Here is a 25,442-nt window from a genome sequence, read left to right on the forward strand (position 1 = left end):
GGCCCTGGTTGCGCTCTTGCAACCACAGGCTTTCGAGAGGCTGCGTGACTGTGGTGGCTTAGCTGCTTGCCCCTGGCCACCCTCCCACCCCCGGCAGCGCTGGGCCGTGTTTGTCTTGGCCGATCGGCACGTGGAACCCTTCCTGGCTCTGTCGGTGCTACTGAGGGAGACGCATCCGCTTCCTGAGGCTCTGCTCCCTGCTCTGGCAACCACAGCCATTTTGTGCAGCTCCTTCCTGCTGTTCGAAGACATGTTTATGGGCAGTTGGGACACAGGGACTCTTCACCTTGGCAACAGCTTCTCACCAAGCCAACAAATGGTCTTTGAAGTGGTCTTCTTTCCTGAGTGAACAGAACATTTATCTTCCAGCAACAGACACCCTTTGTTTGGCTCCCAGGTTCACCCTATCCCTATCTTGATATGAGATGGTCCCTCCAACCTCAGCTGCACCCCAGAGTCTTCCACTCTCCTGTTGACATCACTCCTCTCTTAATTAATTCCTGTTAGACTCGGTGCATGAAAAATTCCGTATCTGAAAAATTCTGTATGTCTTTTTCATTGAAAAAAAGCTTGTTCAACTCATTGAGCTGTTTTTGTGTCCACTGTACTTTGTGATGCACACAAGAGGCTGAAACACAGTTCCAGTCATCAGGAACCTAGGGGAGACTTGAATGACTATGAAAAGTTGGGTAGCATTGTACACTGATCAGCACAAGAGTGGAGCTGGGTGTGAAAGGAAGCCCCAGGTAATTCTGTCTGCGGTGAAATAACCAGAAAAAGGTTCATGATCCTAACCATAGAACAGCTGAATGTACACCTCTCTCTCATGACTGCTTGTGAGGATTAAGTGAGACAATGTCATATCAGAGTCTCTTACACTTATTATCACCTCAGAACTGGAAGCATTGATTGTTTCTCATGTTTAGGACATGGAAACATACAGGACATCCCCCTAATGTATAAAAGCCCCTTCTTCCAACATGAAGTTGTGCAAAATCAAGGTAGAAAACAGTTTCTTATGTCCACCCAAAGCAAGAGTATCTGCTTAGAACTAAAGCAGCCTTTGCTGAGATACCTACAGGGGTTGCAAAACTTGAAATCATTAAGTTCTTTGTAGGAACTCATCTGGACTTAGCCCTTTGGGATCAAAGACAGATGGCAGAAGCTTTCACTTAATCCAGCTTCCAAACCTACCTTCTGCCACCAATCATGCAAGCAGTCAGCCTCTCTGCACTGAGAGCACCTCAAGAGAGGGGCCTGGGATGCTCTCCCATCACAGCCTGACTGTGAGGTCCCAACCATGATGCTGCTTCAAAGCATTTAGACCTTGCAGACCATGAGACTGTATTTTAACATGTCACCCAGGATTCGGATTCTACTTCTGTTCCTACCTGGAAACTCATGTTTGCCTCTCAGGTTGCATCCTTCAGGCTTTGAAAATACCAAATGGTGACCACCCTGGATCATGCACTCTGAGGAAAGACTTGCACTCTGGGCAGGCCAGTTTGAATGCTGAGCCACAAGTACTGACTTCTGAACCTCTCCTAATGTGTCTCTTTGGTGCCTTATATATTTTTGCTCAAGGCTAAGATCTGTTCTCATTTTCTCTAGATTTTTTTTATGCATCCCTAATAAATGCAAGTTGATGTAGTCTAAACACTTGAATTTGTAGCAGCTGCAGGCTTACCTATTTGAAGTTTGTGGGTGAGACTTCTTCCTTGGAGGACATACCAAAAAGCAAGGCAATGAAGTCATGAGAAGTACGTAAGGGGTTTTTTTTTTTGTTGTTGTTTTTTAAGTAAAAAGACTGAACTCTGAGAGCATATATCTTCATTCTTCAAGGTTATGACCTGGTCCAGATGTTTTCTACTCTGTCCAACATTTCCAGGCTTCTTTTCTGTGGCCATAGGTGTACAGAGTAGAGATTTGACTTTCCTTTGAATTTTCTGCCATTAGTAAGGCCCAGGGTCAATGTAAAATATGTATTGACTAGATACATTTTTCAGAAAGCACTAACAGTCTTCTTCATGGAACACAGTGTTTGGTGTACTTGAAAGAGTTTAGCTTGTTTAGAATATTCACCTTTGAAGAAGTTGGAAATGTCTTCCTTGATTCCTTTCCTCCCTCCCTCCTTCCACCCATCCATCTATCCATTTCTCCATTCAACACATGTGTACACATTTATGTTAAGCATCTATTGTGAGCCAAGCAGTGAGCTAACTATTAGAGATTTAAAGCAGAATAACATACCACCTGACTTTTAATCTAGTAGAGAAGAAAAAAGATGTGAAGTTAAACGGGGAAAGTGATGTAGCCAATACATGAGTTCATTGAGGAAGTTGCACTGACAGATGGGGAAGAGCTTGCTTATGGAATCAGGAGGATCTGATCTTCAAACTAGCCTTGCCACTAACAAGCTCTGTGTCCTTGGGCAAGTTATTTAACTCTAGTAAGACTTTCCTTCCTTGTCTTGAAATGGAGGTCACAATAGTATTTGCTTCATAGAATAGTAGTGAGGATTCCTGAATGAAATAAGATCATCATGGAAAGTGTTGAGCACAGTGTTCAGCACTTAGTAGATACTCAACTTTTCTATCATTAGAATTAGTGATACTGTCTGAGAAAACCTTACAGGAGAGTGAACCTTGGCCTTGACCTTGAATAATAAGTAGAGATTTCCCAGGTGGAAAGGGGGAAAGGACACTGCGAGTGGAAGAAATAGCATGGATGACCTGGAGTCATTTCAGGGGATGGAATCCTGGATTGAGGAGGGGAGGGAGGAGTGGAGAATAATAAGCAATTTCTTAGCTGCCAATTAACCTCCTGAGCGCCTAATCTTTACATTTTATTGTTTTATTGTCCACCCTCAAAACCTCAGCAACTCTCAGGTATTTTCCAAAGGAGACCAAGATATTTGGCAAAAGAGTCAGTAGACCTCCTGTCTTTCCTCTTTCTCTGCCTGCAGACACCTTCCTGGTCTTCTCTGATACCAGTAATGAAGGGCTGAGAATTGGAAATTCTGGAGTGTCAGGGTAAGACTAGTGAGATGATGGTTGAACAAGATGATCTCCAGGGTTCTTCCAGTTCTGACTCACAATTTCAAGCCACAAGGATTCACCAGCCATGTAAAGGAAGTGATAAGTTCAAGGTCACATAATGAGCAAATAGCTGAGCCAGTATTTGAACCCAAGCCATCTAGTCCTAGGCTTTGCTCTTATTTTTTTTAAAGCTTTGTTCTTGTCTCTATGCTCTTGTGCCCAACAGTTCTGTCAAGGACAAGTATAACGTTCCCTGCTTGTTGTTAATTTGTATCTTAAGGACTGCAGTTGTTCTCAGATTCAGACTTAGAATTTAGTTTGGGAGCAAGTGGGTTTTGTGGTCTGTTTTGTTAAAATTCTAGAACACAGAATCTTCAGCTTTCCTTCTTTCAGGATAGGAGATTGCTCTGAAAAGCATCACATGGGGCTGAACCCCATTCAAAATATGGGAGTGTTTGCAGGAAAATTTCCCCTGTACTGTGGGTGGGTCTCTAGGCCAGAAGCCCCTGGAGAGGAAATTCATTCGTTAGTCTCATTGATCTTGTCACACTCAAGGTGGCCAGATAGATTTTGCAGCACAGGTAAGAATGAGAGAGAGGGAGTGTGTGTGTGTGTGTGTGTGTGTGTGTGCGTGTGTGCCTATAGTAAAGTGCATCAGCTTCAAGTAAGACTTCTTGTCCTCTTGGAAGTTCAAAGTGCAGAGGTGACATATCCTGTTTTAAGTTGAGGATGGTATTTTCAAATATGTTAAAACAGCGCTTATTATCAAAGGGTAGAAAGGGATATGCTTAAAGGTAATAACACCTTATTGGCTTAGAGGCACCTCACTGGCTTTAAAATGCTTTCTTGGCATAGAGTGTAAATGTTATTGGCTTTAAACTCACCCCTGAATTATGCAAAGCTTTTGTCCCCCTCTTGACTGCCAAATGTTTCCGAGCCCACTTCAGCAGTGTCTCGCTGAGAGGCCACACTGCCGGAGATCATCCGGCGGCTGTAAAATCTGACAGCCTGAGTGAGGGAACCCAAATCTGTTTCTTATTGAGTAGCCAAGATGGTTGGGTGACTCCACAGCCAGCTATAGATCACTTTAATGGACGGCAAGGGACACGTCATCTCAGTAGCATCTGCGTGGAGTATCTTCCTGGACCATCCGAGGCTGAAGAAGGGCCAGGTGTGGCTATGCACTTTCATAACACCCCTTGACTGCGAGCAAAGCCCACCGCCCCACACGTCCTAGGCTTTTCCAGGACCTCTTCTATCATGAGCTTGGTAGCTTGATCTTTGGAATTCAAGAACTGAGTTAAAAGATAACTTTCTGGTACCAAGCACTCTGCTCTCCTTCTCATGCTGAATTCCCTTCATTATCCAAGCTCTTTCGTCTCTGACTTACAGTAAATAATTGTCCACAGCTGTTGTGAGCTGGTTTATCCTCCAATAAAGGTCAGGATGGCTGACTAGACATCAGAGGAAAAACTTCTAAAATTTGGTGTTTAGACTAACTTCCATCTATGTTTATCTCTTTTGTGTTTGTTGTAACTAAATAGGCAAGTGTGGGTTGTGGTTAAAGCATGACCAGGCAACCTGGCTGTCATGGTTTTCTTTCTTGTTCTAGTTAATTCTGACCCATGTGAAATTCTCTCCATCCTCCCGTGCCTCAGTTTCCCCAGCTTGCCACACACAGACCAGTAGTCACTGGTTTCTTTTGCAGACTTCCTCAGGGGAGTCAGTGGGGATCCGCTTGTCCATAAGTCACGAAACCACATACTGGAGACCAGTTTTCTTTACCAGACTGGGGGAGGGTCAGTTCATCTCCATCGCCTGACAGACTTCATCTAAAGCTGAATCAGCCACAAACTCAGACTGCTGGAGATCACAATGTAGACAGAACTGCTCCAAGGAAAAGTTTACCTTTAACACCAGGAGGCCTAAGAAGCAAAAAGAAACCGTATCCCAGCAGGAAGTGGGATCCTTCGGTGCATTTCCATTTACCGGGGGAGAAGCGGGAAGGCTTCTGCCACTTACGTTTCCAGATGGGATTTCTGGGGTTGGCTTGCGGTGGGGCCCACACAGGCTTTCCAGCTGTGTCCTGAGATCTCTAGAGGGAGGCCTAGCAGCAGGATGAAGCGGGAGATGTCCTCCCAGGGATAAAAATTTATTAGGTTAAAATCTAATGCAAACACAATTTTCTCTGGAAAGACCAACACAAGGAGCAAAAAGATAAGCAAAGATGATTCCAAAGAAAACGCAGCCCATTGCAATGAATGGTTAGGAAGGAAGGGAGGCAAACTGCAGGCCGGGGACAAAGAACAAGGACCTTCTGAAGATTTCTGCAAAGGAAGCTCCTGACCCTCCAGTGGAAGACATTATCATCTCATGCCTAGAATATTTCTGAGGCTGCTGAGCGGGCCTCCCTGACCTCAGTCTGTGATTTGTTGAATAATTTACTCCCATCATCAGACTAATTTGGATACAGAGCAGAAAGAGCATGGTATAAAGTAGAACCTCTTGAATCAGGCAGACCTGAAACTGTAAGAGTTATTTAACCTCACTGGATCCCAATTTTCTTACCTATAAATTGAGGATAATAAGAATATTATCCCCCTGTAGGACCCTTGTGAAGATTAAATGAGATATTGCCTTAGTATACTACCAGGCACATCTGAATTCTTCAGTAAATGGTAACTGTTATTCCTCCTAGCACCATCGCTTCCCAGATTACAACCCTTTCTTGCTTTTTTTTTTTTTTTTCCAAACTGTGGCTTCAGCTTGCTTTCTAGACTAGTGCTGTGTAATAATGGAAATGTTCTCTATCTGTGCTCTCCAAGATGGTAGCCACTGGCAAGAGATAGCTACTGAGCACTTGAAAAAGGAGTATGATTGGGAAACAGAATTGTAAATTATATTTCATTTTAGCTAGTTTAGTTTTAAATCAGCACAGGCAGCTAATTATATTAGACAGGGCAAGTCTTAGACTTTTGCATTTCCCTCCAAAAGCATCTGCTCTAACCAAATGGATTGCTTCACCTCTTGCTTTTTTCCCTCTAAACCTTAAAGTCTACAGGGTACTGCATACAGCCATGTGGTTTGTGCACTGCGAAAAAAATTGCCCAGCTGAGGAGAAAATAAGATCAGAAGCGAGCCAGTGCTTGACTTACCAACATTCTCATTTCCTGATGCTGGGCTCTATCTACAGGGGGATGGGCCATTTTTTATAACTCTCTGCATAGAAGAGGGGCCTCTCTCAAAGGTGCCTTATGCCAGCAGTATCCTTGTGTGCCCGTCCACCTGCTTATTACCTCCCTGGCCAAAACCATCTTGTCTTATGAACCTAGCCCAGACTCCTGCTGACTCATTAAGTTTCTTCATTCTCTAAACTTCCAGGACATTCTTCATCTATGAGACATGGTAGAGGCCAGTGATAAAGAGTTCAGTTTCTAATGTCACATGCCTAGTTGGAACCCCTAAGTTGTCACCTGTATGTGACCTTGGCCATGTTATTTTATCTAAATATGTACTCCAGCTGTATAATGGGGCAACACAACAGCACTTTTCTCGAGGGTGGTTCTAAGAAGTAAATGACCATGTGGTTAGGTTCATAACATGGTGCTCAAAGTGAGTGTGGAGTCTATGTATACGGTCATTCTTCCAATAAGTATTTATTGAGCATCTACCACATTCCAGACACCTTGTCAAGCCCTGGAGATCCAATAGAGGGTAAGCACAGATAAAACCCTTGCCCACCTAGAGGTGTGTGAGGAGACAGGTGATATTTCAGTGATGATACAAACAACTGCAGAATTCCAGTGGGGTAAGTCCAACAGAAACAGTCCTGTGCCCTGAGAGCCTGTGGTGGGTTTTCTCCTACCACAGTGGGGAAGTCAGCAAAGAGTTTTCTGAGGACATAATCCTTGAGCTGAAATTGGAAGAAGGGTGAATAGGTCTTATAGGCACCAAACAAAGATCAGAGGAATGTCAGGGTCTGTTTTTCTTCTACATGAGCCCTCTTGGCTTCCATGCAGAGATTTGATCAGATGTTACACAGGGTAGAAGTTGATAGATCTGGAAACTACCACAACCTTCTAGGCAAAAGATAGTGCTGGGAAAAGGGACTGAAAATGTTTGGGTTTGAGAGCTATTATTATATTCCTCTCATCCAAGAATTAATGACATGCTATTTATAATGATTAACAATCTGGTATTTCTCTTTTTTTCAGGTCTCCTATCACTGTTTGAAATGCTCTTCTCTGCCATTCCAATTAGAAGATAAGATCTTTTGAGGCAAGAATTATTTTATATTTTATGTGTGTAACTTGCCTGGCACCCTGCTTACAGTAACTGTAAAAGGAATATCCGCTAAGGTGTTTTCCGAATTTCATGAACTAATGAGAAGGGCAACGGTATAAATGGCTGAAAATATGGAGAGTCATGGAATATGAGATAACAGAAAGCTCTTTTTATCTGTGTTACCAGAGGAACCAGGCAAAACCAATAAGGGAAAGATCATGTGCAGTTACCCCAACTGGACAAGGAAGAGGACTTCTTTTCCAGATGGGCAAATTTTACCTGACGGGAGCAAGTAAAACCAGCATAACAATACTTACCTCCCAGGATACATGCAATGAAAGACAAGACCTAGAAGTGATCTTCATGTGTGCACTATGTGCAAAGGTTGGTGTTAACTGCTTTTGGAAACAACACAAAATAGCCCATCCTTCTTTATTATTCTGTTCTCAACTTCAGACTTTTACTTTATTTTGTTTTGTTTTGTTTTTGTTTCAAGGGAAAGCAGAAGAAATCCTGACTGAGGCCAGAATGAAATGACTATCAAATAATAGGTGGTCTGGAATCTGGATGTTTTCCAGGAAGATCCAGGAGCTCAACTATATTGTCAGGGATGAGATGCTTGCCCATTCTGTTTCGTAGAGCATCAAACCAAAGGTGAGTCCCCTCAAAAGTCATAAGATAAGGAGGGCAGCCCTGGCAGGGTCTTGCTGGCAGGGAAGGGAAAACTCTAGGGCAGCAGATAGAGTAACATGCATCCTCACCCACCTCTGTCAGAAGAAATGGACAGTTTCTCCCCATGCCACGAACTTAAACTCATCCCTTTCAGTCTGATTGGGTTGAAAAAGGTCATGTGCCTATGACCAGAATAATCACAATTTCCATGAAATGTCCCTTTCTCTGATTGACTGGAGTAAGATGGACTTGCCCCTGAGGCTGAGGTTCCAGGGCTTTCATAAATAAAACATGTAGTCACAAGTGGAAAAGGGAAAAAGGTGTTGGAAAGGCAACGGCTTCCTAGGACGAGCTGCTCTCTAGAAAAATGAGATGACTTTATAACTCACTCCAGTTCCACTTCATTCATCCATCTGTTCGTCCACTCACTCATGAATATTTATTGGGTGCTTACTCTGCACTGGCTCTAGGCAAGCTTATTGAGGCATCTCAAGAATTTTTCAACTACCTCTGCATGTATTTTTTCATTCACTTGCCACATATGGAGGCAAGTAGCCATATAAGAGACAAACCTATTCACGTGGCACATTTTTAAAAATCCATGCTCCTAACACTCAGTTTTCACATTCAGATCTTCATAAATCTGGATTCCAACAGGACCAGGTCACAATATCATTTGGTGCCATTGTCAAGGATTTATGATGGCTGTGTGCATGACCCAACCATATGCTGTGTCTGTGGAAACACTCTGGTTAGCCTGCTTTGACGTATGCATTGATGACAAAGAAAGTTACACCATACCCCAGGAAAAACACAACATGAAGACATTCCCCAGTTTATCAGTGAGCTGCCTATGGAAATCATGACCTTCTTGGTAAAATCAAGACATGATTAAAAATAATTAATAAATCCCTCTTGAAAAAGACATAACAATCAGAGGATCTGGAAGCCAGCTGTCTTAACATTTCTTGAGAAGGTGCGTTTTATTGGCTCCATGAAACCTGTGCCTTTCGCCCCTTAGCAAAAGGCCAGGAAAGGCAGACCTGACCCACAGATAACGCTGTTTTTTTGTTCTTAAATCCTTTCAGCACAGAACCCAAGTCTTGAGAAGCAGGGTACGGTTTTCAGGACTGAATTGATTTTTCCTGTGCCTTATCTGAGAAACCTGAGTGTCTTAACATGGTGATCTGAGAGAATGGGCTGCTTTGTGTTCACACACACGAATTGCTCAACTTCCTGAATGAAGCAGAGAAAGAAGGAAGAATCAGTATATACATCATGTAGGTGGGTACAAATATTAAACAAAGTACTGTACGTAGAGAATACCTGGAAGGGAAGAGGGTAGAGAGAGGGGTTGATGACAAAATGGAAGCATGAGGATATTTTTTATAAAGATGGTTCTGTTCAGTAGTGGTGGACACATAGCTTTGTGCATTTGTCAAAAGTCGTAGCTCTATGCATAATAGAGTTACTTTTAATATATATACATTAATAAAAAATAAATAATGTGTCCACACACAATTTTTAATTAATAAATCCTCAAGTGCCAAGCTGAATTTTCAAAATAATAATTTGAAAATATAGCCCCTAGCTTCACGAAGGTAATGTTTCAGGGACAGACCAGTAAAATGTTAGCTTCCTCACCATCTCCATAAAGATCTCTACACATACACTTGGTGCTCTCCTCAGATTTGTCACTCTCCCAGCCCCTCCCACTATCTGGAATAATTTTCTCTTTTCCCCTGCAGCTGGTTAGTTCCTCTTTACCTCTTAGATCTCAGCTTGGGCACCTTCTCCAGGAAGCATTCCAGGAAGGCCTCTTCCCTGGCTCATGTGTATGCCCCTTTTTGGTGCTTCTCGGCACCTCCCGTCTATAACTCTGTTTATATGCCCAGTGGTTCCGTGGATTGTGGCTTGGTGAGAGTGGGGACTCTGAATCTTGTTTGCTTGTCTAGCCTAACACCCAGGACAGTGCCTAGATGATAAGTGCATGATGAAAGCAGAGAAATATTATTTAGTGGATGGCAGGTTGATGGAAGGATGACACAGAGGTTCTAAGTGAAGAATAAATAAAACCCACCCTGATGTCTCTACTTAGTTGTGGTTCTTGACCTTGACAAGTAACAGGAGGTAACTTGAGCAAACTTACACAAAATAAAGAATTTATGGACAGGATATCAGCAGAACTCTGAAATTTGAAAGTCATTGGGTGACATGAGAAAATAAAGAACCAGCAACTAAATAGCTTTTGGAGAAGCAGACAATGTTTTTCCTCCACCTCTTATCTCTATTCTTCCTGCTGTGGCTCAACTTCATTCTCCTCTGTCCCAGATGCACAAGTTGGAAAAAGGCCACCCAAGAACTATTAATAAAACCTCTCCTTTCCTTGAAGGGGCTTCTCTGGTGGCTCAGATGATAAAGAATCTGCCTGCAATGTGGATTTGATCCCTGGGTTTGAAGATCCCCTAGAAGGCTACCCACTCCAGTATTCTTACTTGGAGAATTCCATGGACAAGGGAGCCTGGCGGGCTACAGTCAAGGGGTTATAAAAGACCTAGACACGACAGAGTGACTAACACTTTCACTCTTCCTTGAAAGGAACTAGGCCAGACTAACTGGCTGTCTGAATCCCAGTGTCAAAATCCTGGAAAGAATAGGGTTGTTTTGCTTGGGGCCAGATCTCTACCTACAGGTCAGACAGTGTTGTCAGGGTGTCGTTTCCCAGGGCACACACACACGGCTGCCAAGGCGGACTGTTCTTAGAGAAAGACTGTTATTTTGGGGCTGAGCAGACCCACCGGTTGGCCACCATTGTTATGACAGACAGATTCATTTGGTGACCCCATGATCCTCATTCCTGGTGTTTGTGACCTTGAATGTGGGCAAGGCCTGTGGCGTGCTTTCATTCAATAGCATAGTTCAAAGGTGATAACGTGTGATTCTAGGTGTACGATTGTACCACATGAGAGTGTAGCATTCACCTTGCTGCAGTCTTCACCTCTCTAATTGGAGGTGGCAGGTGGTCGTGTCAGGAGCCAGTCAGACTGGTTCTATCTTGGCTTTTGTCCTCTTGTTCTTCCTCATCAATCCTCCACCCTCTCCACTAACCACCGTCCCTAATAAGCCCATCGGCTCATGTGGGTCAGCCTGCTCCAATTCCGAGTGACATCTCTGTTGGAAAGAGCCAGCAGGAGCCGCCTCACTCCCCCTTGGCGTTTACCAGGAGAACCATGAATGGGAGGGAGCCCCTTGTGATCTTGCGAGGCAGCAGAGGATGAAGCCTGACTTTCAAGGAAAACTCTTTGGGCTTCTGAGCTCTCTTCTGTCGGGCTTCGCCCCACCTTCCCTGGCCAGTCCTTCTGGCTGCTGGCTGTGGCTTCTCTGAGACCCGGCCAGCCAGGCCTGAAATATTTGCTATGAGGGCAGGTTCAAGGACAGGCAGGAATTGACTGCCTCTGTTGAACCAATGGACCCAGCACTGCTGCTGCCGCTGCTAAGTCACTTCAGTCGTGTCCAACTCTATGCGACCCCATAGACGGCAGCCCACCAGGCTCCCCGTCCCTGGGATTCTCCAGGCAAGAACACTGGAGTGGGTTGCCATTTCCTTCTCCAGTGCATGAAAGTGAAAAGTGAAAGTGAAGTTGCTCAGTCGTGTCCGACTCTTAGCGACCCCATGGACTGCAGCCTACCAGGCTTCTCCCTCCATGGGATTTTCCAGGCAAGAGTACTGGAGTGGGGTGCCATTGCCTTCTCCTGGCAAATAGAGGTGCTCCAGACCCCATAAAACTACATGGCTGTTTGGTCTCCAAGAGGCATGGCTTGCACAAACACAATTAATGAATCCAAAGTAATAAAAAGGAACAGAGTTCCTTTACTCCTGTATTTTGAAAATAAGAAGATGCAAGTCCTTATAGTACTTAACTACAATCCCATTTTTTGTCTTCTATTATATCTCCCCAGACCCTGCAGCTACACTAGAACCACCACCCCAGCACACACAGAAACACACACTCACAACACAGACACATGCATGCGGGCACAACATACACACAAACAGTGTGCACACGTGCACACACCCCTGCCATGCACTGAAGGGGCGCCTTTTTTCACTCCTCTTCCCCCCACACTGGGTGTGTTATAGTGGAGAGTGACTCGGCTTCTTCTGCCTTCTAACTGAGTTTCTGTTTTCTCACAGAGGATGCCTGGTGAGGAGAAATGGAAGACCCACCATAGGATTCTCTCCTCTGGGCTGGGATGGAAGATGGACCTATCAACACTTCTCAGCCCATTTATCCTGTTACGAACCATTATCACAGACAGGTGAGAAATTAGGTATAACCAGCTGCTTAAAGACAATGTTCTGACACGAGGTGAGAAAACTAAACTTGGCCTCCCCTAGACTGTGAGCTCTGTGACAGGGGGCCTTGTGCCCTACCCTTGGCATCTCTCTCTAGCACCTAAGTCACATCACACTTGGCACTAAATTTCCTGAAAGGAATAATGTTTTGGGTGGTTATTATGTACAGGCAGGTAATTTACACATATTATTTAATCTTTGCTCCAGTCCACATCATTGAAGAGTATGAATCCTGATATAATAGCACTGAACTACCTAGCTAGGAGCTTCCCAGGTGGCTCAGTGGGGAAAGAATCTGTCTGCACGGCAGGATACTTAGCCTCGATTCCTGGGTTCGATCCCTGGGTTGGGAAGATCCCCTGGAGGAGGGCATGGTAACCCACTCCAGTGTTCTTACCTGGAGAATCCCATGGACAGAGGAGCCTGGCGGGCCACAGTCCATAGGGTCACAAAGAGTCGGACGCGACTGAAGCGACTTAACAGGCACCCACACACCTAGCCAGCCCTTATCATGCACTGTGCAGAGTTTTTAACAAATATTAACGCATTTAATCTTCACAATAATGCCAAGAAGCAGATGTTGTGTAAACCTCATTCCCTGTTCACAAGGGGAGGGAAGGGTGCTGTGAGGCACAGCGAGGCTGCCCCTTGGCAAGGTGATGGTAAGTGACGGAGACCTGATGGACCAGGGTCCTGTCCTTACCTGAAACTCGCCTGCCTCTCACGGTGTTGGGGTTCAGAGCACAGTTTCTGGATCTAGGCAGCTTCATCTGGAGGTTGACCATGCACACTCCAGCTATATGAGCTGAAGTCACTTACATACATACATACATATAATTGCTAAGTCGTGTCTGACTTTTGGGACCTCATGGACTGTATTCCGTCAGGTTCCTCTGTCCATGGGATTCTGTGGGCAAGAATACTGGAGTGGATTGCCATTTCCTTCTCCAGGGAGCGACTGAACCTGGGTTTCCTGCTTTGCAAGCAGATTCTTTACGTCTTTACAGACTGAACTATGAGGGAAGCCCCTGAGGTCACTTTCTTAACCCATTGAAGCCTGTTTCCTCAACTGGACAAAAAAGATAGTAGAGATTTTAAACTCAAAAACTTCCTGTGAAGCCTGAGTTAATATATATCTTTCTAGAACATTGCTTGGCATGTATTAAACTCTTTATGAAAAAAGCCATTATTATTAATATCAACACCATGCTGTAGTTGAGGAAACAGAGGACCAGAGAAGTTAGATCTACTTCAAGGTCACACAGCTAGTCTGTGGTAGATACAAGGCAGAAACTGAGGTCGATTTGCTTTTAAACCTTGCATTCTTTTATCGGGCAAACTTGCTATGATGTTTTCATTGAGACCCATGGTAGGAAAATGCAGCGGAGTGTTTTGCTAGGTCGTCTTTTCTAAGCTAGTAGAACTCTCGCATAGAGCCAGCTCCCAGTGACACTGGTTGCTCCAGGATGCATGTTCCCAGTGCTGTAGATCAGCAGCAGAATTAAATCTGAATGTCAAATTACATCCTGTCTGGCCTTTCCTAAACACACATAAAACTCAAATCTTTGTAGACTGTTTTGCTCTTTTCCGAAGCGTTTTCCAGATGCTTTATTCTCCACACCCATCAAAGTCCTGTACTAGCCCTTCTCCCTCAAGGGCACCTTGGCCTGGACTGTGGTTCAGTGGTCTCCATCCTACCTTTGCTGGACAAGGTCGCTTGGGCGTTGTCTGCACCGTGTGAATCTCCAAAGGGCTGCAACTCGGGTTTGGAGAACTGAGGCTCTGAGGGTCATGTGCCGTTCCTGAGGGGGTGGCTGGTGTCAGCCCAGATGTGTGCTCCAAACTCCTAGGTCACTACCGGAGAGAAGTAAGCTGAACCCAAATTAAAGAAAGCCCCATTGGCATTTCGGGGAGTAAAATCACTTAATGCTTCACTCCCTATTCTTGAAAAGTGATGCAGATTAAATGCTCAGTTGCTTCAAATTAAACTCTTAATTGTTTCAAGAACATGTTTGGTATCTAACAAATTCTTAGTGAGTTACATACAAAGCAAGAGGTGCTAAAATTCAAACTGACATATTTGTAAATCTTTGATTTGGAGGGTTGGTTTGTCAAAAGGAGAGTCATATCTTCCAACGAATTTATCAGACATGATTTTGGTAAAAGTTTTCTGATTCACCAAGCTATCACCCCTTTTGAGTAAAATTTTAGTAATGCTTTATTTGCATATAACTAATTCATAAATACCATATGCTTATACATTAAAATAAGAAATATTATTGTTTGTAAATGAGAGTAATTGATTTTGATAAAACATATCATATGTATGAATAGACTGGAGGCTAGAGCAGGTCTGTGTAACGTTTGCACTCAGATATAAGGGCCATAATAAGCAAGAGAGCTGCAGTAAGCTTTAAAGCATGGTTTTCATTAGGATTTCTCATGTCTCTGGTGTAGGACGAAAATGTAACTATGCATACAAATCGTATGGCATTGACTAAAAATGTTGCTTGCTTATAGAAAAGTCCAAATTAAAACAAAACAAAACAAAAATGGATTAACAGATAATTTTCTCAGCCAGAGATGGATTCTACCCTCTTTTTATTAGTTGACAAGTGTTTTAACAAAGTATCTTAAATTACCAGGACTATTACGATGTCCTGTTACATCCCTGCCACAGAACCTAATATTTTATGATTCAGAGATCCTAAGGACAAATTATTTTCCTAAACACAACTGGGAAAAAAAGTGCAGACTTTTTAAAAGTTAAATAAAAACTATAAGGGCATCAGTGGGATATTATATTTTAAAGCAACCCTTGGGAGATCTTTCTGTGATGTCAATAATCAGTTCCTGATGTTTCTGGTTTTTTCCCCAAAAAACTCATCTTCTTGTATCGAAAATGAATTTAATAATAAAAAATAGAAGTCCTTCTTATGCTTGTGTAATTCAGACATTTGTGATCCACTGCACTAGGATATGCTGCATTTTAAACATATTTGATAGTACCATCTTATTAAAACTTTGCTTTCATTGTCTCTAGGAGAAAACTTTCTCCTTTATTCCAGTCATCATTCTGTTGAAGCTCAGTGCTTTTTGGAGAAATGATATGGATTTTTCAAAAATCTCTGCCCAGCTTGTTGCTGTGGTCTAGACACCGTCTGTCAGTCTGCTTGGATCTAGGAACTTTCAAGGCATAAGTATTTCTTTAATTAGTTACTTTATTTTAATTGGAGGATAATAACTTTACAATACTGTGATGGTTTTAGCCATACACTGACCTGAATCAGCCATGGGCATACATGTGTCGCCCATCCTGAGCCCCTCTCCCGCCCCTCTCCCCGCCCTGTCCCTCTGGGTTGTCCCAGAGCGCTGGCTTCAAGCACAGTGGAGCTGCCTGCTCCTTACAGGGCTTTAACAGTTGCCATGGAGAGTGTGGTTCTGCTCAGTTTTCTTCCTCACCTGGAGTCTAATATCCATCCTATTTCCTCTTGCTACCAAACCAGTTTAGAAGAACATTGAACGCCCACAAGGTTTGATCAGTTTTGAGGATTCCTAGGGCTTCCTTGGTGAGTCAGGCAGTAAAGAATCTTCCTGCAATGAAGGAGGCCTGGGTTCAATCCCTGGGTTGGAAGATCCCATGGAGAAGGGAATGGCTACGCACTCCAGTATTCTTGCCTGGAGAATCCCATGGATAGAGGAGCCTGGCGGGCTCCAGTCCATGGAGTGGCAAAGAGTTGGACATGACTGAGCACATACACGCAGAGAAAACTAAACCTGGTGTCCTGAGAAATGTGAACACCTGGGTGAGCAGAGACTCAGCTGAAGGGATAAGTGGGAACTCACCTAAGATCTCTAAAGCTGTGGCAGCATGTCGCTGAGGCCCTGTGAGGCAGGTCTCAGAGCCCTGCCTCAGCACAGAAGCTTCTAACTCTTAACAGATATTTCCACAAACTCCCTGTCCGTCTCCCTGCTACTGGTTGATATTGACCATGCCTTTTCTTGGAAAACATAGGACTCTTCCTTACTTAAGCTATGGAGAACACTGAAGATACCAAACACATGCAGAAGAAAGAAATGGTACCAACAGAATAACAAATTTTATGGCAACATATTACATTCCCGTGGGCTGTGTACACAGTTTCACCTGGGTGTTCATTTTTCCTGAGACTTAATTTTCTATCCCGGGTGTCTAAATATAGAGGATGGATTCTCTTCTGCAGTTCCTTCCAGCTTCTGAGTCTTTGGGCACAGTGTTTAAATTAAGTTTTGTTCTTCAGTGGAATTACTTATTTCTCAACTATGAAATGTATGATCTGGCAGAAGAATGGATGGTTCTAGGGTTTATTACCTCTTTCATGCTTGTAAGAAATACCCTGGATTCCTCTCAAGGGCAAAGATAGTACCTGATTCCCCTCAGGATCTGCATGAAGCAGGGAGTTCAATATATTCTAACGTAATTTGAAATGGCATGTTTTGATCACTGAATAGTTAAGTTCCTTACAAACCTGAGCTACCCCAAGAAGGCTAAGGATTTAGTCTTTAAAATGTAAGAATATTTTAAAATTATGTAGATCTATATGTCCTGAGACAAATCTCTAAGATACAATCTTGAGAAAAAGGAAGTGTGAAACCGTATTTACAATTTGATCCCACTTACGTTGTTTTAAAAAGAAAGCAACCTCCAAATTATTTGTTTCCTTAGGTATAGATCTCTGAATGTGAATAGACAGAAAAGCAACAGCAGCAACATTCTAGAGGCTATTCAACACGCTGACGACTGTGCAGTCTCTGGGGAGAGGATAAAATGGAGGGAATAAACCTCAGCTTATCTGATGTATTTTTAACAACCAAACAATTAATTCAGTACTCGTGTTCTTAAAGTAGAAGGTAAAAGAATTCTCAAGCCATCTGAAGAATTAAAACAAAAAATGAGATAGATCAAAGTTTCATGGCTTATGAAAGCGGGGTGGAAACGCACAAAATGCCTCTTAAAACGAGATCAGAGAGATGTGGAAAGGGTAATGTTGAGGGCATTTTTCAAATGTACTGTGGAAAGTGATAAAAATTAGCAGAAGTCACCCTAATGTGCACCAAATGCAATGTGGAAGCAGAGTCATTTGGAAGTGTTACCTATTCTAAATACAGATCTTAAAGTAATATGCTGTAAAATGGATGCCAACAAATAGATATATATTTAAATTGAAAATAACTTGTTATTTTTATAAATTTCCCTTTTGGAATGAATAGACAAGTGAAAGATATATTTATGTTATAAAAAGATAATTCTGTTAAAATCTTTTAAATAGTTTGATACTAATGTTTTTTGTGGGGATTTATAAATTATCTAAATATTTTTAATGAAAGTCTCTTCACATGAATGTTTAACAAAATATTTACTAGGAAAAATTTCACATTGGCTGAAAATGGAATTTCTCCACCAACCTAGCAATATCTCCTTTTCCCTACTATTTTGTTTATTACAATATTATTTTACTGTAAAGCATTTCAGGATCACTGCAGAAAACCAGAAGTCATAGAAATTGAAGAAGTAAGATAGTTAGGGGAAAATTTAAATCCTCATAATTTAAACAGCAGTAGCAACCTTGGATTGCATCTTTGCCAACCCTCTTATGCATATGTTGTTGTTGTTGAGGAACTAAGTCATACCCGACTTTTTGCGGCCACATGGACTGCAGCACGCCAGGCTCCCCTGTCCTTCACTATATCCCAGAGTTTGCTCAAATAATACAAAAAAAGATACTGTTTTGCAAAAGCTTTTTAAATTTAATTTACCAAAACATTTTTCAGACTAATAAATCATTATATATGTTAAAACCTGGCGACAAGAATGCCTCCTATCCATCAAAGTACTCTAGGCAAAAATTCACTCAAAATTCTTTGATTGTTCAGAGCAATCAATCACATGACTTTTGAATATCCCTTTATAAGGATTCTCAAATAAATCACTTCATTTGATCCTCCCAAAATCTGGTGAGGGAGAAGGAGCAGGCACTGTTAACATCCACACATTACAGGGGACACCGCAAGGTCTGAGTGTGATAAAACAACCATTATTTGAACTGAAAAACAAAATCCCAGCAGTTGATTAAAAAAAAAAAAAAGTCTGTTCCATGGAGGGGAAATCAGTCAATAGTTTCATACTATCTGAATAGCCATATTATGGGATTTTTTTTGTCTTCCCAGCCAGCCTTTTCTATGTGTATCATAGAAAATATTGGTGGCACACCCTGCAGTTTATTACTCCTTTCCCTGTATTAAAGAAGGACCACTAGGAAGGCCCCCTAGTGGCCAGTTACCAATTCTGTTTCTTTCTCCCTCATCAGTACATCCAAAACGCTTAACTGGAAACAGTCCTGCATTTCTATTTAAGCACTATTGTTATTCAGAAGCACTTTTAAAAAACCAGTTTTTCTCATAAATGGCTGAAATTTATGCAGTTGAAATATTTAGTCTCTTTTAATAATTCTCTGTCTTTTCTATGTTTACAAACATAAGAACTCCTACTTAGGTAGCTAAGAGAGAACAAAACCATATTTCTGTTTCTCTCTTGACTACTAGTCTGTTTGAAGGTTTTGCTTCTTCCTAACCATTTTCTTTTCTCCAGGGACTCTCACCCAAAGAACTTGTGATGTACTACTACATATTTCACAGTGGAATGTCTTCATTATCCATTTTTTCTCCAATCTGAGTTTGCCTCAGTTGAATGGTAGCATAGTTTAAGTTGTATTTGGAAATAATCTATTTTGAAGTGTAAGTTTACTTAAAAGAATAATTTGCTTCATTTTCAAAAATACTAAATCATTATTTGAGGAACATTGAGGTGAATGTGATATCACCAGGAATTAAATCACTGAAAAATGTTACATCTCAAATCTTCATAACAAAGCAACAATAACAATTTATATATGCATATATATGTATAAAATATGTATTTTTTTAAAATAGGACTTTTCATTAGGGAAAAATGATGTCAAAATGTACATATTTTAAATATCTTATATTAATATTTTCCTAAAATCCACTCCCTGAAAAATTAAATTCTTAAAGCATTTCCTGTTCTTGTGATGACAGAGTATTTCTGCGTTAAATGGAAACATCTTAATCTTCCTTTAAAAGGAAGCAGTAAAACAAAAAACACGTAACCCTCGGTCAGTTCTCCCTTTGGATAAAGTTAAGTCTTCTTTTAAGATTCACGTTTGCTGTATGTACTAATCAAGTCCAGGGCATTTCAGGGCATGTAAAGGCAAAGGAAAGGCAGTTTGAGGGACTAGTGATGGGTGAGTTTGATTTTGTGATTCTGGCACTCTCGCCTCGGCTTATGCAGTTTCTTCCTACTAATCTTTATTATCTCGTTTCATTGTACTCCTTTCAATAGATGAGTGACTTTGACCATTTTTCAAAGATGAAAACACCCATGAGACATGCTTAATAGTGTTTTTCGGACCCTCTCTGAACAGAATTATGCAAACAAAAGAAGACACATCTTTCCATTTCCAAAACATAGCTCATGTCTCATCACTAATTTTGTATACATCATCATTTCAAGAAGCTCTTTCTTGTGTTATCATTGGTGGAGTGGTGGGGTAGAAAGGTAATTCTGGCCATGGAAATTTTTGCTAGTATAATTATTCATGTCTACATAAAATAGAGACTTCCTATTCAGGTATTTTGGTTATTTTTCAAGTGATAGCTGATAGTACACATTCTAAAAGAGGGTAATTTAGAGATCATTTATAGCTCAGTTGAGGAAAGAGCCAAAAATATCTCCTTAAACATCCTTTAAACTCAGTTAGGGGTCACCCACCTCTCTTTGTGCGTTTGTAAGAGATAACATATTAATATGAAATATTGCTGCTTTATTTTGGACTTTAGCTGTGGAGGAAGTGGAAAATTTCAGACATGCTAACCCAGCAGACTAAAGAGCTAGCCTCTGTGCTTCCTTTGTGTGGGATGAACGATCAGCCCGTACACACTTCCAGGCTCCTACCTTCCCCAAGCAGACAGCAGGCGCTGCACCACGCTGCACACACAGACAGGCCTTGATGTCTTTGCTGTTAGAATGTATAGTCACCCAGAGTTAGAAGTGGAAAATGGGAGCCTCTGATCATAAGCTCATAAAAGGCAATTTCAGTGTCAGAGTGGCGGACTGAGTAAATATAGAAAGGATTTATTATGAAGCGCTGTAGTGATGTTGGCACCAGCAGCACACTGCTGGGCAACATTCTATCGCCAGAATCCAGGAACTCGCACAAACACTGAACCACTGTGTCCTCAGTGACAATAACAAGCATGGCTTGATGATTGGCTGGCATGGCCACAAAAGACACATGCTGGCATGTTTCGGAACATAAATGATAGATCTGCTGCTGGGAGGTTATAATTATTTAATCAAACCCAGACTGTAGGACCTGAAGGGACGTCGTGTGTCCTCCCAAGAGCGGAGAAAGGACAGAACTCAAATTTTGACAGGCTCCAGGGGGACCCTGAAAGGCAAGGGGCCGTGGGGGTATGCTTTCCCTACCAGCCAGGGTCCCTCCTAGGCCTGGTGAAGGGTCCCTTTCCCCTGGGTCACATCATCCCCCAGCTGGGACCAGGAGGAAGTGAGTTACCGGCTATCCTCTTGATGTACTAATTGGAAGTGGAACCAATTATATTTCCTTTCATGGAAATGTCCTGCTCTGAACGGGAAATCACTCATTTGATCCAACCCCTTCTCCTTAACACACACATGCATAGAGAAGACTTGTGCCAACTGCCTGCTTTATGTATACATAGTTTTCAATCCTGGCAGAATAAAGAGCTCCACCCCATTCAGCCTCCACAGATCATGTTTGAAAAATAAAATGGTAGGTACACCATGGTCATGAAGTGTCCCTTGACCCTGAATGTTTGGAAACCAGGGTCTGGGACACCACTAGGACTTTGCTCTTCAAATCAATTTTTAATCCCATCACAGACTGATGAAAAGAGAAAGGAAGGGGGTGAGGATTTCACAAGCAATGATTGTGTGTTCTGGTGGAAAGAGAACAAGTTAGTAAATTAAACTAGCATTACATTTCATTCCTAGCTCCTAAGAGATTTGGGAATTTAAATAAGGTGCTCTCTAGAACTTTGGTTGTGACATGTTAACTTTAAGTTTCTGTTTTAAAGCCGCAAGAAACGGACTGATGATGTCATAAAGGCATAGTTGTTGTTGTCGTCATTTAAGGATATTTAGTTAAAGCAAATGAGCATTAGGGAAAATGAATTCAATGTGATCTCAGTCTAACTAATCAAAGTGTTAATTCTTAAAGCTTTCCCATTAGAAACCTTCCATTCTGGGCATTGGATTTTTTCATTCTACTTCTGCTGACTTCCCCTTCCCCATTTTTATTTAATCTTTCTGTACAGAAGTGTTCTAGAGAGTGGATGCTACCAGCAAAGCAGATAGTGATTCCTCTCTACTCTTTCCATCCTGGAACCCTATATGCACTGTTCAATCCTAGGACACCATGTCACTTTTTAAACTACCCATGTAAGTATTTTTTTTTCCTCCAAATACAATGTTTTCTTCTTAGAGAAAGAAGTGAGAGCCCTCTTCTGTTGCCCCCAAACCCAATCCTATTCCCTGACCCCAAGAGTAACCATTAGTAATTGATAGAGTATGTAAGTTTTCCCTCCATATGCTCTTTGTAAGGAATAAATTTCAGAAACAAAGTATGGAAAATATTTAACCTTCTACCACGATTATTAAGTTTTGATGTTTAAGAGGGAAAAATGCCCAAACACATAAAAGTGGAAAATCCCCAAACAATTTGGTAGGATATGCACTGTAGATTTCTTCGTTCTGAAAAGTCTTCCAAAAATTTGACAGACATGCTTTCAAACACATGTAAAGACATCCCTATTTCTAGAAAATAAACTAAAAATGAGGTCAATTTCTTTAGAAAATACAAAATCTTTCATCAGTTTCCAAAGAGGGGGAAAGGGGCTAGAAGAAAAAAAAAATTAAACCATATTTCAACCACTCACATATAATGTTCAAATTCAGCCAATTTTGTCTTTTGCTTTCTACAGATACAGTGGCATCATTCTTAAAACGTTTTTTGAATTTGGGCAACTACCACCTAGTCTCTTTCCGTGATATAAATGTACATTTTAAAAAACTTTTTTTAATTAACATTTTAATAAGATAATAATCTTTTATCCTTTCTTTACGTACCTTCAGTAATTCTAGAATAGTTTATATAGAATCTGTAATTAAACAAAGATGTGGACTTAATTTAAAGGTTGCAGTCAACACTCCAATTTTGTTTTATAAATGAATTGAGGAATTCAAGCTAGCAAAAGAGATCAGGGTGATAGTGATGAACAGTCTGCTTGTGTATAAAATAATTAAGCAAAAATGGTAATAAAATTATCCAGAGAATCTTACGTTTTCCCTTTCCTGCCCTCTGAAGATGCATGGGAATTTCATGCTCATGTAGTAAGCATGTTCCCTGACTAATAACTTACTGTTTACAGTTGTTAGCCTCTGCTAAATTTCTTCAAGGGCATTAATTATCAAGGGTACCATTTTCTATTGCCTGTCTGAGTAAGCTCAGAAACAGGATGACATTTTAAGTACACCTTTAGGCTATGCTCTGTCTACACATGATGCTAAATTCAGAGAACAAAAGACAAAACCAATCTGAAAAACCACCAAGCCATTTGCCTGGCACCACATAGTCAGCAGGTCCAGCCAGAGGATTGAAGGCTCATGTTTTATTTGCTTTTTAACTGAGATCCTCGTGCAGACAGGGGGGGAGAGAGAGGGATGCAGGAACTGTGTAGCAAAAGACATGTGATCATTTCACTTCAGAGGGTGCTGTGAGTGAAATGAAGTATCCAGTCCCTGACTTTGAGGAACCCACAGCCTGGTACAGATGGCCAGACAAACTGTGTAAGGGTAGAGGACAGTTCTGACCAAGGGCAATAAGACAAGATTCACGTTGTAAAGTTCTGAAAGAACTTCACGTAAAGTATTTCTAGGTGGTTTTCTTTTCCGTGTTGTGTTTGTTTTACAGGGAGATGGAATTGAATGATATTTCAATGATCTGCATCCTAGTATTTTCCCCCAAAGTTCAAGTTATCTTTAAGTATCTTAACTCAAATCATTCACCCAGCAACGATTTATTTCTTGAGCAACTTCAGTGTTTCAGCAGCAACCTATTAGTGATGGAGTGACAAGAGTCAGCAGGACGGGTGCTGGACAGGTGCTATTTCAAGGAGAGTGAGGAGTCTGCAGATAAGGGTAAGTATAGGGCTGGAAAGAGCTCACTTACCAGTTTTGGGAAGCAAGAAGTAACAGGAGCTGACATGGGGGAGGTATGAAGGGAGTGACTCTTAGAGATGAGCCAGAGTGAGTGAAGGGAAGGGAAGGGAGAAGCCAACCAACGTGCTTGCAGAGAAGGTCCTGTATTCACTCTCAGTGGGAAGCAATATTGCAGTAGTTTTAGAATCCCTCCATCTTTGTACTTCTCTGGAAACCTTGAATGTGAATGTCACTTACTCATATATTCATTTCCATGAATGCATGGTTCTCCATGGACAGGGATTTCTCTAGAGCAAATCATCACCATATTTCCAGCACGTAAACCTTGTCTGGCTTTGAAAGGGCCAAGTAGCATGAATCGATGTAGTGTTTATCAACAGAGTGAAGTCAGAGTGTGATTCATGGTTGTCAAGTTTGCCAAAGCAAAGGGAAGCCATTTTTTTAGAATCATCTAAGCCCAGTTCACAGGTCATGGTTGAATATCTCTATTTGGGAGAATATTTCTTTTTTGGCCTCACTCATGTCATGTTACCTGAAAGAGCTTGGCTTCATGGAGACTTTCGGAGGCAACAGCACAACAGTGAGTGTGCCCAGACCTCCTGGTGGCTCTGACTTGTGGGGGCGAGTGCTTGGAGATATCAGTGGCTCTTTCAGAGCACTGGCCTTTTCCACACATGGAGATAAAATTTTCAGAAAAGATAAGGAACATTTGTATAAAATTCTTCTAAACAGGCTTCTTTCTCTATTAGAAACCTGATAATTTCATACCCAGGGAGAAAACTCTGCTTCCTAGTCTCCAGTGTTTTAAGGGTTAAGATGGCATTTATGGTCTCAAGTCCATCTCATAAACTTGAAAATGAGCCCAAACCATCTCCTTTTGGACTCATTAATGAAGAAAAGTGGCTGAACTAGACTCTGAGCTTTCTTTGAGTTAAAGGAGAAACAGATATATCATCTCAACAGAAGAAAGTCAGTCTTCTATTGAAAGTCTAATCTATTATGTTTAGCTTGAAGACTTCTTCTAAAGGAGAAGAGAAAACCTCAGTCTTCAGCATGGTCCTTTCCCAAGGGCCACCAGTAGAAGTTCTGTGCAATGCCAGCCATGAAAAAGAAGGGGATGGAAACTAGAACATGAGGGCTGAGAACTGGAATGTGCGTGGTTGCTTTAGTCATGTCTAACTGTTTGTGATGCTGTGGGCTATAGCCCACCAGGCTCTTCTGTCCATGGAATTCTCCAGGCAGGAATACTGGAGTGGGTTGCCATGCCCTCCTCCAGGGGATCTCCCCGAAGATCCACTAGTGCCATCTGGGAAGCCCGGAGAACTGGAAAGGGGATGGCGAACAGGTGTCAGTTCTGATTGATGAGCACTGGGTTGGAAGGATGGGAAAGCTGCATGTGGGGTCATTGGAAAGGGCACCACGATTGATTATCAGTATCTGCCTTGGGTACAGAGAGGAAGGTAGGGCCAGATGCCATCTCCTACACTCGCCACTAAGTGTTGGTAACATTCCTCTCACTTAAACTTGTGTGGGTCTGCGGAGGCAAAAGTATTATTTGGAAACAACTGATAACTTTTTCAAAGATACAAATATAGAAAAGACTAAGATTGTAAGTAATTAAGTGGTATGAGAGACTAGAAATAAATCAAGTGGTATGATATTTAGCAAATTGCCCATTGGGGATATTTCTAATTAAGTATTGTAACTACCCATGCTAAGATAGTCATATATGTGTGAGCATTAGTTTATAATGAGCTGAAAATATTATTAATGA

At 41.8% G+C, this 25,442-nt stretch overlaps 1 long non-coding RNA gene across 1 annotated transcript in view; it reads left to right on the forward strand.

Moving 5' to 3' along the window:
- Positions 1 to 7,518: 7,518 nt before the first annotated feature.
- The window catches only part of LOC122424424, a 277,726-nt gene continuing 259,802 nt past the window's right edge, over positions 7,519 to 25,442 (forward strand). Inside the window, exons 1-6 of the long non-coding RNA XR_006264410.1 lie at positions 7,519 to 7,706; positions 7,819 to 7,976; positions 9,083 to 9,278; positions 12,190 to 12,314; positions 21,766 to 21,889; positions 23,421 to 23,647. This is a non-coding gene — a long non-coding RNA (uncharacterized LOC122424424). The remainder of the gene's footprint in view (positions 7,707 to 7,818; positions 7,977 to 9,082; positions 9,279 to 12,189; positions 12,315 to 21,765; positions 21,890 to 23,420; positions 23,648 to 25,442) is intronic.

The sequence above is a fragment of the Cervus canadensis genome, chromosome 22 (assembly GCF_019320065.1).
Source record: "Cervus canadensis isolate Bull #8, Minnesota chromosome 22, ASM1932006v1, whole genome shotgun sequence".
Classification (NCBI taxonomy): Eukaryota; Metazoa; Chordata; class Mammalia; order Artiodactyla; family Cervidae; genus Cervus; species Cervus canadensis.